Source organism: Anser brachyrhynchus (genome assembly GCF_964034855.1).
Source record: "Anser brachyrhynchus genome assembly, chromosome: Z".
In the NCBI taxonomy this organism is placed as follows: Eukaryota; Metazoa; Chordata; class Aves; order Anseriformes; family Anatidae; genus Anser; species Anser brachyrhynchus.
Genome location: NC_137697.1, coordinates 7,275,766 through 7,282,962, shown reverse-complemented (window position 1 = coordinate 7,282,962; position 7,197 = coordinate 7,275,766). Strand labels below are relative to the sequence as shown.

General features: G+C 41.1%; 1 long non-coding RNA gene across 1 annotated transcript; it reads right to left on the bottom strand.

Annotated features, from left to right (window-relative positions):
• Nucleotides 1–530: 530 nt before the first annotated feature.
• Nucleotides 531–6,011, bottom strand: LOC308185336. The gene is made up of 3 exons (XR_013943306.1): nt 5,845–6,011; nt 956–1,190; nt 531–737 (listed from the first exon to the last, which is right to left on the bottom strand). It is a non-coding gene; the product is annotated as an uncharacterized lncRNA (long non-coding RNA).
• Between the last annotated feature and the right edge of the window lie 1,186 nt (nt 6,012–7,197).

The window sequence follows — 7,197 nt, the reverse complement described above, 5'->3', positions numbered from 1 at the left end:
AAGAAAACCTGCAAGTTAGCTAATCAGCCCTTAGCCTCAGGGGTTCAGAGAGGTGTCAGTTGGGGATTTTAGTTTGCGTGTATCAAGCCAGACTCCAAAAATAGCAGAGGTATAGGCCATAAACCATAGTGTGACTCCTCTCCACCTTGCCCAGTTGCATGTTCAGGGTTATCTGTTCTCCAGACTCCAGAGTAGTGTAGAAATACCCAAGCTAGCTTTAAATAAACTTGTTTGGGCATCTGAATCACTCAAGGATCAGCAGCACTGTGCTTGTCAAAATCTACCCAGGTAGCAGAAAGGCAGCCAAGGACATTTTAGCAGTTTGAGACTCTTCCTCTTCTATCTCTATCATCGCTCATGACTTTTTTAAAGAGACTTTAGTAAAAACAGGATGTGGTAACCACCCCAAGCACTGGAGAGCTGAAAGAAATTTCTTCCAAAGTTCAGGAGCAACAGGTTTCAGTCCCATTTTTCCTTATCTTAAAACTGGTGTTGATTTTTAATTTTTGTTTTGAATTGCCATAGCAGATCCACACCTGGTTTAAAATCGGGATTGAGACTCTGGCGTCATCATTACTGGTGGGACTTACCTCACCTCCATCTAGGCAGCCCAAGGTTAGCCCTCCAACTTGGCTTGTTGCTGAAGACACCTTTTACAAGTCAGTGCAGAGAAGCTGGTACCTATGGGTGATTCATCCTTGGTATCTAACACTGGGGAAGCAAATCAGCATCTGGAGCTGGTGAGAAAACAAGCCCAGAGTGATTATTTCAGACATAAATAACTATCTTCCCGCAGGTATGGGTCAGGTCTTGTTCCACCCAGCCACATTACCAGCACTGCTGCAGCCTGTGTGAACAGCCCATGCTGAAGCCTGGAGGGCCAAGCTCTGGGCTTCAGTCATTGCATCCCCTGGGCAGAAGTTTCTAGAACAGCCATTTGTGTGCTGCCACTCACCTCCAGCGTTTGCTGTTTTTCAAGAGAGAAGATGTGCTGGTGCCCTGATATCTGCCTCTTCTCTCAGTGGGGTCATGCCAAGGGGACACAGCTATCTGTGGCCTGAGGAACAGGGAGTCGGGACCAAGCGTGGCAGCAAGGCAGGGCTTCAGTGGCCTCCAGCACCCCCACCAACACCAGACCAGGCTGCGTAAGTTCCATGTGCTTGTCCAAGGGAATTCCTGTGTCCCCAGACCTGTCTGGAGGCAAGGAGTGGGGTGTGTTATCTGGACCTGGCTATGGGCACCTGAGCGTTGAGGGGCTGCCATTGTGCCTTACTGTCCATCTGCCTCACCAGTATGGGCACGACATGACAAAACCATTTACTAAGTCAGTTTATTGAACATATTTCTCTTTTACACCAGAGAGCACCAAATCATGAGAGCAGAACACACCTTTCTATCTGAATGGCACTTGAAAGACTTAATTTAAAAAAAAAAAAAAGCCAAATATTTCACAGACCCTGTGCTGCAGTGATCACTGTACACAGCAAGCGGCTTTCCCGCTGAATACAGGCAACATGACAGGGGGCTGTTTCACTTCAATGAAAGCAGAAGCAGGCACCCCATGACAGAAGCAAGAAGGCTTGGGGAAGGAATGAAAACCAAGGAATATCTGAGGCTGCAAGATGGGCTGAGTGCGTGGCGGGGATTCGCTGCCCAGCACATTCTCACATCAAAGCACCACTGTTTGCTTTGCGTGCTCACCCCACAAACGTGACATTTGCACATTTCTGCTGTGGCATACCTTGCCTTTGCGATGAAACAAGGCTCTACTCCTCCACCAAAGTACTTTAATAGAATAAAGAAAAGGAAGAGAAAAGGTCTTTCCCTCTTTCCCCCAAAAAAGACATCTGACTGTGTTCTTTAGATGTTCAGAAGCATGAAACAGGCTTTTCATATGTTTATACTGGAGACAAATCCCACCACTTTCAAATACCATGTCCAAATGCAGGTTTCAGATATAAAGAATCTGAGTGCTTCATTGAAGTTTTCACTTTATGTAAAGGCCTATATGCCTTCAAATACACCATTTCAGCACCTAAATGTATACAATTTTATCAAATAAAATTAGAAGATTGCTGTGATCTTAAGAGAAACAACATTCCAAGGAGAGACAGCCCTGGTCTCATTGGTATGGTTTACATTTTTAAGGAATTTAATATAATACACAAGACTTCTTCCTGTGTTTTTGTTTGTTTGGTTTGTTTTGTCTTTTTTGGTTTTGTTTGTTTGTTTGTTTTCCTCAGACATCTGCTTCCATGCAGACGGGCTAATACATTCAAGATGTATCTTTATATGCATCTGAGGACATTTCATGGATGACAGATGAAAATATTTTCCTTATGAAACATTTAACATTCAGAAGCTGATTCACCTGTAGACAACATTAAACTAACACTCAGGGCTACTTCCAGTCATTATGAGCTTCCAGAATTCATCTGAAAACAGTAGATTCATGGCAAACTATAACAGGTGAAGACCTGGCTCTGCATTCTTGATCCGTGCACAAAAAATAACATAACGATACCTGTTCTATGTCTAACTTTCTCTACTTCTTATTCATTGCTAGCAGTGAATGAGATTCACATAGCAAAATTGCTCTGTTATACTAAGAATCTGACCACAATTTGCACAAGCAGGCATTTTAATATACTGTTCTCTTCACATTGATACCATCTATTCTCATGTGATTTGCCCATAATCTTTAGGCTAACTGATCATTCAGGGACTATTACATTTAAACCTCCAGATAATCCACAGGCATGTTTATATCTCTGGCTTTAGTACATCAGTCTGATATATATCCGACTGCATAATCTGGATTTTTTTTTTGTCACACACATTGAAAGAATTTTTTCTTCCATGCTGAGTTTAATTATCTAAAAATCTCTCAGCCATGACTCAATTTGATATAACTGAGCATAGATGTTCATTGCTAGCCCAAGTCCACAAAAGAATGTTTCATCAAGCCAATGATCGATCCACTGTCTTCAAAGGTCTACATCACCTCAAAAGGGTTCAGTAGGAAACCTTACAAAATATCGTTCTTACCAGATTCAGGAGGGCATGCTTTTGGTAACTACTACAGCTATACTCTGAATCTAGATATTAAGCATTTATGTTTACTTCATTCTTTACCATTATGTCATTTAGATTATTATGATTATTTAGAACTGATTGACTACACTTGCAAACCAATTATTAGAAACCATAGAGATATATATTACCTTTTTCTAAAGAATTGTAAAAATAGTTTTAGGTTTAGAATAAGAAATGCAAGATTCAGATGATCTAATCGCAATAAACTGGGAGATAATATTGTTGTTCCTAGAATATCTGAATACCATGAATGCAATAAATGTGGAGTTGTGCAGTTGAATTGTATTTGTGGTGGTTATTCAGCAAGTCACCACTTGGCAATTCTCACATAATTTAACATGCAGACAAAGGCAGAACTAACAAAAAAAATACGGTTGCCTTGTGATGTAACGCTGTTGCTCTGAAGGTGGTATAAAGACGTGATTTTTTTTAGAGAGAGAAATCATCTTTCTGCTGTATACGTGTATTGTGCCTAGACCAAGAAGCCTTAAATTATCTATGAAGATTACAGGCATCACCGCAGTAAAAAAAAAAAAAAAAAAAAAAAAAAAAAAAATTTGTCCTGATATCTCGAGGATGCATTACTGATTATATCAGGGACAAAATTTCCCTGTAAAGTGATTGTAAGTTGTTTCTTGGTTTTGTAACTACTATAAAAAAGTCTTACCTGTGAATGTGGTTGTTCCTCTATTTCTAGGGAAGAAAAAGGTCTTTCTTGCTGAAAGAACATAAAATGCAACGCTTGCTACCTCCTCTACAAATATTTTATTTCTGAGAACAAATAAACTTCCTTTAGACAAACAATTCTAAAAATTTCTCTAATTTTCCACTAAACTCTTGGATGGAGTGGTTTGTCCATGGCCATTCATGTGAAAGGACCATGCCAACAGTTAAAGCCCAGACCTATCAAACAGAGACAAGACCAACAACCTGCAGAAATGAAGTGAAGAGTCACTCTTTCTGACACCTCATGAACTCAGTTATTAGAAAAAAAAAAAAAAAAGAAAAAAGACAAAAAAAATAGAAAAAGGTGATTTTCAGCTTCTTTCACTGCTACATCTAAGGCCCCTTGATGGCAGAAGAGGAGAGATGCGAGAGCCAGGTGTGCCCTGCCAGCTCTCTGTGCCCTGCTTACTGACACAGCAGCTCAGGACCACATTCATCCTCTTTGTGGGACCCATGAAAGGATGAAACTAGAGATGAGTTGTGCGTGTACCCTATGAACAGAAGCAATGCTACCCGGCATGGCAAGTGCTCCTTCAAGGTCAAAGAATCTTAGAATCACAGAATCATGAAATTGTTCATGTTGGAAAGGACCTCTAAGATCATCTAGTCCAGCCTTTAACCTAGTACTGACAAGTCTACCACTAAACCATGTTACTAAGTTCTACATCTACACGTTTCTTAAAGATCTCCAGGCATGGTGACTCAACCACTTTCTTGGGCAGCCTGCTTTCGTATTGCACAACCCTTTCAGTAAAGAAATTTCTCCTAATACCCAACTTAAACCTCCGCTAGTGCAATTTGAGGCTGTTTCCCCTCATCTTAATACTTGGTGCTTGGGAGGAGAACCCAATCCCCACCTTGCTACAACCTCCTTTAAGGAAATTAATTGTAAAGTACAATGAAGTCTCCCCTGAGCCTTCTTTTCTCCAGGCTCTACAACCACAGCTCCCTCAGCGCTTCTCAGACTTGTTCTCTAAGACTTGTTCTCTGCTTCTTACACTTGTTCTCGAAGCCCTTCACCAGCTTTGTAGCCCTTCTCTGGACACACTACAGCACCTCGATGTCTTTCTTGTAGTGAGGGACCCAAAACTGAACACAGGACTCAAGGTGCGGCCTCACCAGAGCCGAGTACAGGGGGACAATCACTTCCCTGTTCCTGCTGGCCACACTATTCCTGATCCAAGCCAGGATGCTGTTGGCCTTCTTGGCTTCCTGAGCACACTGCCGGCTCATATTCAGCCAGCTATTGACCCCAGATCCCTTTCTGCCAGGCAGCTTTCCAGCCACTCTTCCCCCAGCCTGTAGCACTGCTTGGGGTTGTTGTGACCAAAGTGCAGGACCTGGCACTGAGCCTTGTTGAATTTCACAAAATTGGTCCTTGGCACACTGGTCCAGCCTATCCAGGTCCCTATGCAGAGGGATCAACATTTACACCTAACCTGATGTTGTCTGCAAACTTACTGAGGGTGTGAAAGAACATTTGTTCTGAGCTCCACTTCCCATGATGAAATATTATTTTCCTTCAGCCTTAAGCAGGGGGTTGGGGGATTAGGCCTAAATAAGTTATTTACACAAAGGGATAACTTGTGGGTCAGGTTCAGCAAGAGGTATTAGAATAAGCAATGCAAGACTGCCACAAGTTTGAATAAAACCAAATATTATTATACTTTCTGGGAAGAAAATAAACACCACCCAAGAGAAAAAGTGGTCAGAAATCAGAGATGTGTTTGACCTGAGTTGTACATACCACGGTGTTGTTGCTCAGGTCAACATTCCCAATGAACAACTGGCCAGAACAACACCGCTGCTGAATGCAGTCGCTGCATTGCTAAGCCAGCCACAAAATGCTGGGAACTCAAACGATAATGTTCTAGCACACTGGGTTAGTTTTATTCCCACCCAACTTTCCTATCTCCCCTTTCACTTTATTATTTAAGGATCTATTACCAGGGGTTTGCACAGCAATTTAATCGCACAAGGCCTGATCCTGTGAGGTGCTGAATACCTTCAGCTAGCACTTACCGCATATCACTGGAGGAATGTTTTGTCTTTGGCTGCATTTTCAGCCTGGCTGTTTCCCATGTCTTTTCCACATATGGTGGTGCTGCATGATCCATTTAAAGGGCACCTTCTCTGTTCTTTATATTCCTGATACACAGTAATTAAAGTAATTGATTTAGTAAAGTAACTGTTTTAGAGAGGCAATTAAGCACATTCATAACTTCAAGCACAGAGAATATTTCCATGAACTTCAAGCTTACAAGCAAAAGCTTTCCAAAACACTCTGCAAAACAGATGGATTAAATTAAATGCTTGCAATGACGATCAAGTGCATGTCCAAAATAATTTGTCACCTGAAAGTCACCTGTAGGGAGGACCACAACAGCTCTTGAATGGCTTTGTGCATTTTGGATTCTCCAAGGACAGAAGAAACAGGTCCTTGCCTGAATGGTCCTTCTGAAGCACAGTATAATCATCCACATGGTTCTCCTCTGCAGCTGGAGAAAACACCTCTTGCTCACCTCTCACCTGCAGCTTTCCAGCAGATAGATCCTGTCACAGCAGTTAGTCACAGATGTTTCACTTTTTGTGTGATATTTGACATAGAAAATAAAATAGCAGCTCCTCAGACAGACCTTCTCTGTCTTGTATGGGGAATAAAAAAAGGAAGCAAAATATGCTCTTGATGCTTCTTGGTAAAGAATTCATCCATAAGAAAGAAAATAAGAGCAGTCAATCCTATTTACTTAAAAATCAAAGGATGAGCAATTAAACTGAAGCTACTGCATTTATTAGATTGGAGCTAGTCCTTATGCTTGCCCTTTGGCAAGCTACCAAAAAGTTTCATAGCTGTAAGTGTTCCACTCACTTTGGGAGTCTGCTTTTGTGCTTAAGGATACCATACAGGGCAAAGACTTCCCCAAGTCTAACTAAGAGCTGTAAAATCATTAGCTGGGCATGTGTGCTAAGCAGTATGAACGCAAACAACAGTGTTTGCTCTTAGTGTATTTGCATATCTCCTCCTGAGACCATGAAGATTCAAATCCAATCATTATTAAAATCAGTATTGGCAGATCATCTGTATATTAGTATGTTCTGGCCTCAGGTGCAGGGAGATGTCAAGCTAGCTTTTTAATTAAAATTAATTTATTGTGTTTTCATAGTCTGGTAGAAATAATAAATGTCTAAATGAGTTGCACAGCAGTGTTTAATGAGTAACTAATTACAATGTCTGAAATTTGACAAAAAAATAGTTCATGGAACAAGTCTTCCAAATGAATTTCTAAAGTGGATGTTAATTTTCCTGGCTACATTTAAGAAAACAAAATTTAACATTTACCAAAGTTGCTGACAAAATACAGCTCAGTGCAGAAT